General features: G+C 43.2%; 1 pseudogene; it reads left to right on the top strand.

Moving 5' to 3' along the window:
- Positions 1–304: 304 nt before the first annotated feature.
- On the top strand, positions 305–771 carry LOC107520453 (annotated as a pseudogene).
- Positions 772–6,530: the final 5,759 nt, after the last annotated feature.

The raw sequence follows: 6,530 nt of genomic DNA, 5'->3' as shown, positions 1-6,530 counted from the left end.
TCAGATGTTTTCTGTATTCAAGTTCCCCACACCGATAAACAAATCTAAATACTATCATTGATGATAGAGAGACAAATGGCAGGCAAATACGTTGCTATTAAAAATTAAAAGAGGTGGAACTGAGATCTTTTCCTTGGTTATCATGTGGCAGGTTCTGGATTTATGGGGGGAAAAATGGAATAGGTCAAAGATGCAAACTAGTAAATTTCCTGATCTTCGGTCCCTCTCCACTGTCTGGCCAGTGGCGTTGCCAGGGTATATCTCCCATTTTGTGACTCTGCAACAACATCTTTAAACTGTTTAAATGAGAATGTTCTTGGCTCAGAGAGTACAACTCATCAGGCTTTTCACATTACTCTTCTTGATCATGTTGGTGTTGAAACTGGATGAGAAGGCACCTTGGAACTGGTTCCTCATATTTATTCCAGTATAGATACTTGATACTATTCTTCTCGTCATGCAGATTGTGAAAATGTCTGGGTGATGTAAGTCTGGCTTTGACCCTTGACATGAATCACACACACACACACACACACACACACACACACACACACACATACTATAGATATAGATATAGATATAGATATATAGATATAAACTTGATACCTCATAGCAATATTACTTAAATTAGCCTTCTGGCTTGCACTCTGTGCTAAACTGAAACCATCTGCTACCATAAATCTGTCCTATGTCTTCATTCCGTTGTGGACCTTACTGGCTGGGGCTTTAATAGAGCTTGGCTATAACATCTTTTTTTTGGTGAGAGACTGACTTCTGAGGACATTATCTCATTTTATTGCTGTTCAACAAGCTATCATTAAAGTGTTCTGAATCTTTCTTTGCAAGCTTGAAGAATACCAGAAAACTGAGAAAAAATACCAAATGTAGTTTTACACTGCTTCCGTACAATAGTCTTGGTGAATCATGGACTTCTAGTCAACTCAAAGCTTAATTATTCAATATTTGAATTATATCCTTGTTATCCCTATTTAAATAAAGGTTTTTAGACCTTAAAAAAAAAGACTTATGCCTAGGAAGACAAGGTGCTGTAGCCATACAAAAAAATTTAAAATAAGGGATTGTAAACTGGCAAGGTCCTTGCAATCTGTGAGGTCGACCAAGGGTTGCCTCGCCTAAAAAAAAAAAAAAAAAAGGACTTAAAGAATCCTTTGAAAGGTCTATATCTATATGCTTTATGCTCTCTACATCTAAAATATTGCGAGACACTGCAAGATCCAGACTTATCAATGAATGATGTTACCTTACTTTGCTTGTTAAGGCAGAAATGTGAAATAAAACATTTTAGGAAGTTTTTAAAAATCAACATTTCTAACAATGCAGCATTTCTGCTGAACTGTCATCTAATTAGGAAATTAAGTTAACCAGACCATTTCACTTCCTCTGCAAATGGAACTGAATTCCTCCCGGCAGTGACACACGCCTTTCTCCATTTCTGGATACCTCCGGCACTTCCCACACCTCCTGCATTCCTCCCTCAGCCTGGAATTCTTGGCCAACCTGGAGCTGGAGTGAGAAGATGTGGGTTCCAATTTCTGTTCCGTCTCTCACATCTAGGGCATTTGGCCTCCCCGAGCTCTTTCCTCATCCCTTAGAAAAGGAAACTAAAGCACATGATTTTTCAGGTCTCTCACCCTAACGTCCTTACACTGACCATTATCTTTCTCCTCACTTTCTGAAATCCAGCTGCTTTTTCAGGATGCAGGTAAAACTCTATCACCACCATGGAGCCTCCCTTATCTCTGTGGACAGAAGAAATTTCTCCCTTCTTTATGATCCTGCAATTAACAGGCTGTTTTATGTATCACATATAAGATGGTAACCTCTTTGAGCAACGGGGCTGGTCTTTATAGTTATACCTCTGAACACTGCGGGTGCTCATAGCACCTAGCACACAGCAGGTGCTCATACTCTGGTTTGGACAAAGTCCAAAGTGTGTCATTTTTGCAGCACACCTGCTGTATTGGCTGCCTTCAGCCAGCAGGGGGAGCACGTTTGTGCCTTAAAAGAAGCAGCCAATTCAGAACCTGCACTCTATGGGGAGCTGATGGATGGATTTATCTCTGATGATGAGAGAGGCCCATGGGACTGGACGAAGGCAGGGATGAGAGAGAGACTTGTCTTTCTGACTAAGAAACCACCATTTATTTTGCAACTTGGTAAACAGAACAACATCTCAAGAACAGAGGAGCAACCTTCATGATAAATTCAGAGCACTTCCTATTTCTAAGGCCTGCATGGAGTTACAATGGGGATACATTCTTGATTAAACACTGTGTAACACGGGGCATTAAGTCTATAATAAATTGGGAGATAGGAGCCTGCAACCTCATTATTTTTAAGAATATTTAATTACAAAATTCTGTAACAAAATTATACCTTTATTAAAATGGGTTCTTGCCAAAGAAGGGGTCTCAAAAGGTGAGATGATGCTGACAGGAGAGGTGCTGTGCCTTTAGGATTTCCAAGAGCTCTCCCTGTGCCACTGAACTCTACTCAGAGATCAGAAAGGGGAAATAAGTATCTCCCTTCAGAAAACAGCCCCTCGAAGGGGGTAGTGTCTCTCTCTCTCTCTCTCTCTCTCTCTCTCTCTCTCTCTCTCTCTCTCTCTCTCTCTCTCTCTTCACTTGTTCCCACAGAGCCTGGAGTGCCAGGCAGCTAGGATTCTATTAGGGAGAGCTGTTTGGTAGCTAAATCAACTTCTCTTTAAAAAAGACTAACACTTTCATGTAATGGATGGCTCATTAGTCACTCACACCTTAGTATAAATTACACTAACCAATATATTCCAGTTCAATCTCCCAAAGTGGGAGGAGAGGATTGTTTAAGCTGAGAATGGTCAATGTGATTGTATATTAGAAGAAGTCATAATTGGAGCACAGTATACTCTGGAAGAGGGAGGCCAGAGTGATGAGACTTTGTGGTCAGCCAGAGAGTGGTGTGATGGCCATGGAACGGAGGGGGTGCCAAGAGGCAGGTAACTATGCTGAGAACCATACTGATAGCAACTGTCCCTGGACTTTTCAAAAAGCTTACTCCTCACCAGTCAATGCATCAGACCACAGGCCCCAATTGTTCACTTAGAAAATATGGCCCCTTGGCTTTCCTGGTGAGTTAATAGCTTTTCCACCACCTAGAAGCAGAAACATGGCAATCCTGATGGTTCGATGTTGGGGTACTTGTTTCAACTCTCATATATTGAGACCCAATCTCCTCAATCAGCAAATAGGAAGAGTCATCTTACTCCCCTCACGGGAAATATGCTGATATATACCTTATTCTACCTAGTGCATTGTGAGTCCTCAACTGCTATTGTTGCTACTGATGTTGTTATGGTTGTTGTTGCTGTTGCCACTGTTGTTTTTGCTATTGTTGTCAGTACCTGTTACATAAGAGGCCCTCGATAAACACTAGCTGGTGTAATTACAGAATCATTCTGTGTCCTGTATCCAGGGTCAGCCTGTGACACAAGGTCTGCTGCTCATTACTTACATCCACGTTAGCTTCTCACCCCTGAGCTGCCTAATTAGGAACCAGAGGATGGTGTTAAAATAAACCAAGAAATCTGACAACCCCAGCTGTGCTCCCCTATTCCCCAGTAACTGTGGAGACCTGAGCAGCACTCCTTAGGAGGTGAGTGCTACTTCTAGGAATTAGATATTCTGGGGCATTGGTAGAGATTGTTTGTAAGTGCCAGATGCCTTATGGCAAAGCTCGGGGGTGTTTCAGCAATGTTACTTCAGGCATACCACTTAACCTCCTTTTTTTCCTTCTTATCTGAAAAATAGAGACCATGTTAGTGGGGCTGCTGTGAGGACCTGATGCCACCATGCCCATTCGGCACCTGATGTAGAGTAGAAATTCAATCAACATTAGCTTCTTTTCCTCCAGCCCTCTCTCCTGCCCCCTAGGCCCCAGGATAGGCCTAGAACATCAGAGATGTAGGAAATCTGAGAGACAAGCCAGCTCTGTCCTATTTTTCAGGCCAAGGAAGGACATACAGTGAGACAGAAGCGGGCCCAGATGAAAGGTCGGGGGGCCTGCTCCCAGTCTGTGCTCACCCCCAATATTGCTCTGCCACCATATCACTATAGTGCAGCTGTTGGCTCAGAGCTCAATTTTCCTGGCTTCATTTAATTGGGATTGTGGCTGTCCTTATTCTCTGAAATTACATCAGCAAAGCTCTAATGACCACTAGCCACCGTGGTTTTTCCTTTCTGAGGTCATTCATGTCTTTAGCTATAAACGTATCTGTAAGCATTTGTACTCTGCTCATATTTTCAGCAGACCTTAAGAGCTACGCCTAGGCTTCTCCTCAGGACTCTAAATCCAAATTCGCAAACCAGAGTCTTTTTTCTGGAGCACATTCAAATGCGGTGAGTGAGAATAGGGAGTTTATAATCCTGAGATGTTAATCTACCTTTCCAGGTTTTGAATGTGGTGGAGGAAGTAATAAAGTTGGAGAAAAGAATAAGTTCCACACCTGAATAACCAATTAAGCCTCTTTTTAAATGACCAAGGGCAATATCTATAAGATACAAGCTAATTATAAGAATTAACAACAACCACGAGCAAAGAAAACTCAGACATTTCAATTAGATCAAATATTGAGGACCAGAAATGCAAAGCATCTTATTCTTACTGCATCTGATATTTTACTGCCTGTCAAATTAAACCAAGTCCCATCTATGGTCTCAGTTTACCTCTGGTCCTAGATGTAGAGGAGAGCAGTCCAAAGAGGAAGGAGGCAAGGATGACAGGAAGCTGTCATAAAATACCAGTCTAAGGGCCTTTTCTATCCTGCCACTTCCAATCATTCATCCAGTAAATATTTATGGATCAACCACTTCATAAGCACTCTACTAGACACTGGGGATGCAGCTGCCCCTGCCCCCGTAGAGCTGACATTCCCAATGGAGAATATAGACACCAAACAAGTATACAAACAGATAAATAAGATAGTGTCAGAGAGTGCTAAACTCTAACAAGGCAAAGCAGTGAGTTAATGGAACAGTGAGGAACTGGGCTTGCATAGGGGTACCTTGGCTAGATGGTTGGAACAGCATCTTTGAGGAGGTGACCTCTATGAGCTGAGACCTGTATTGTGAGTAGCTAGCGATAGGCTGTGGGATGAGATAGAAGAGATAGGCAATGACCGGATGCTATAAGGTGTGGGGAGGCAGGGTTAGGAATGGTGATGTAGAAGCGGCTCCTACCTACCTCCTACCAGAGGTCAGACAAACCGGGATTTGAATCTCAGCTTTAAGAATTACCAGCAGCATGACCTTGAGCAGGTTAATTAACCTCTGAACCTCAGCTTCCTCATCTTTGAAATGGGAATGATAATAACAGGACCAACCTCATACAGTAGATAGGAGGAAGAAATGAGAGAAGCTATCAGAAGTGCTTAGCAGAGTTCCAGGCATGCAGTCAGTGGTCAATAGGTTCCAACTTCTGTCAGGGACTTCTTATCATGGACTCCCAAGGCACATCTCACAGGGCCGTGGTCCAGTTTCAGCCACCACCACAAGAGGCCACCAAGTGGCAGTCTTTCAAGCTTTTCTAGTATCACCAGTGCCTGGTCGTGACAGTTTGTCCTTGTTTTCACCCAGTAGGAAAGTGCAAAGACTCAGTCCTCCAAAGACAGGTTGGGTACGGGATTATTGAAAATATGCAGGGAATATTTTCTGATTTCCAAAACATGTAATGGAAAGAACCCCAGCCTAAGAGCCAGATCTGGATTCTAGTCTCCAGTTTCATTGAGCTTGGCAATGCGTTTGATCCACCTGGGCCCCAATTTCGCCCTCTACCTACATATACCATGGTATCAGTGTGAGGTCCAAATGAGGTACTATGCAGGGAATGTCTAGAGTGTGCTGAGTGACAGTCCCAGCTTTGCCACTTACTTGCTGTTTACTTAACCTCAGTTTTTTTATCTATAAAATGCACATAATCATAGCATTATAGGCCATTGGGATAACCTAAGTAGTCAAAGCATATGAACAGTGCCCAGCACATATAATTATGGCACAGTGTGTACTGCTTCCATTTCTAAAGCATCATTTAGGCGGATCAGCTTGTGAACACAGGACCTAATGGCTTTGGTTGAGTGATGACTGGGGAACTATAGAGAAAATAGAATGGTTGACAGAGGATGAGCTCCCAGGGGACTGTGAATGATCAGAGAGAGGGGACAGTTCCCCATGGAGATGGAGAAGGGACATCCAGACTAACCGAGTCAAGGCAACATCTCCTGCCCCTACCCATGTTCGTAGGCAGAGGTTACAGGATATAGGAGGGACATCACCTGCTGGCCATATCACCCCATCCCATTTCTCCTCCCTCCATCTTTCTGATGAGCTGGGCATCGATTCCCTGCTGTATTGTAAGCTCCTTGAAGGCAGAGAAGACCTTATTCATCTTTGTTCCCCCACTGGCCTAACGCAGAGCCCACACCTAACAAGTCCTGGATAAATGCTTGCTGGTGACCCATCTATCCTGGGCCATGCTGT

The sequence above is a fragment of the Rousettus aegyptiacus genome, unplaced genomic scaffold, assembly GCF_014176215.1.
Source record: "Rousettus aegyptiacus isolate mRouAeg1 unplaced genomic scaffold, mRouAeg1.p scaffold_m13_p_6, whole genome shotgun sequence".
Lineage (NCBI taxonomy): Eukaryota > Metazoa > Chordata > Mammalia > Chiroptera > Pteropodidae > Rousettus > Rousettus aegyptiacus.
The sequence above is the reverse complement of the archived record's forward strand: the minus strand, read 5'-3'. Positions and strand labels throughout refer to the sequence as shown.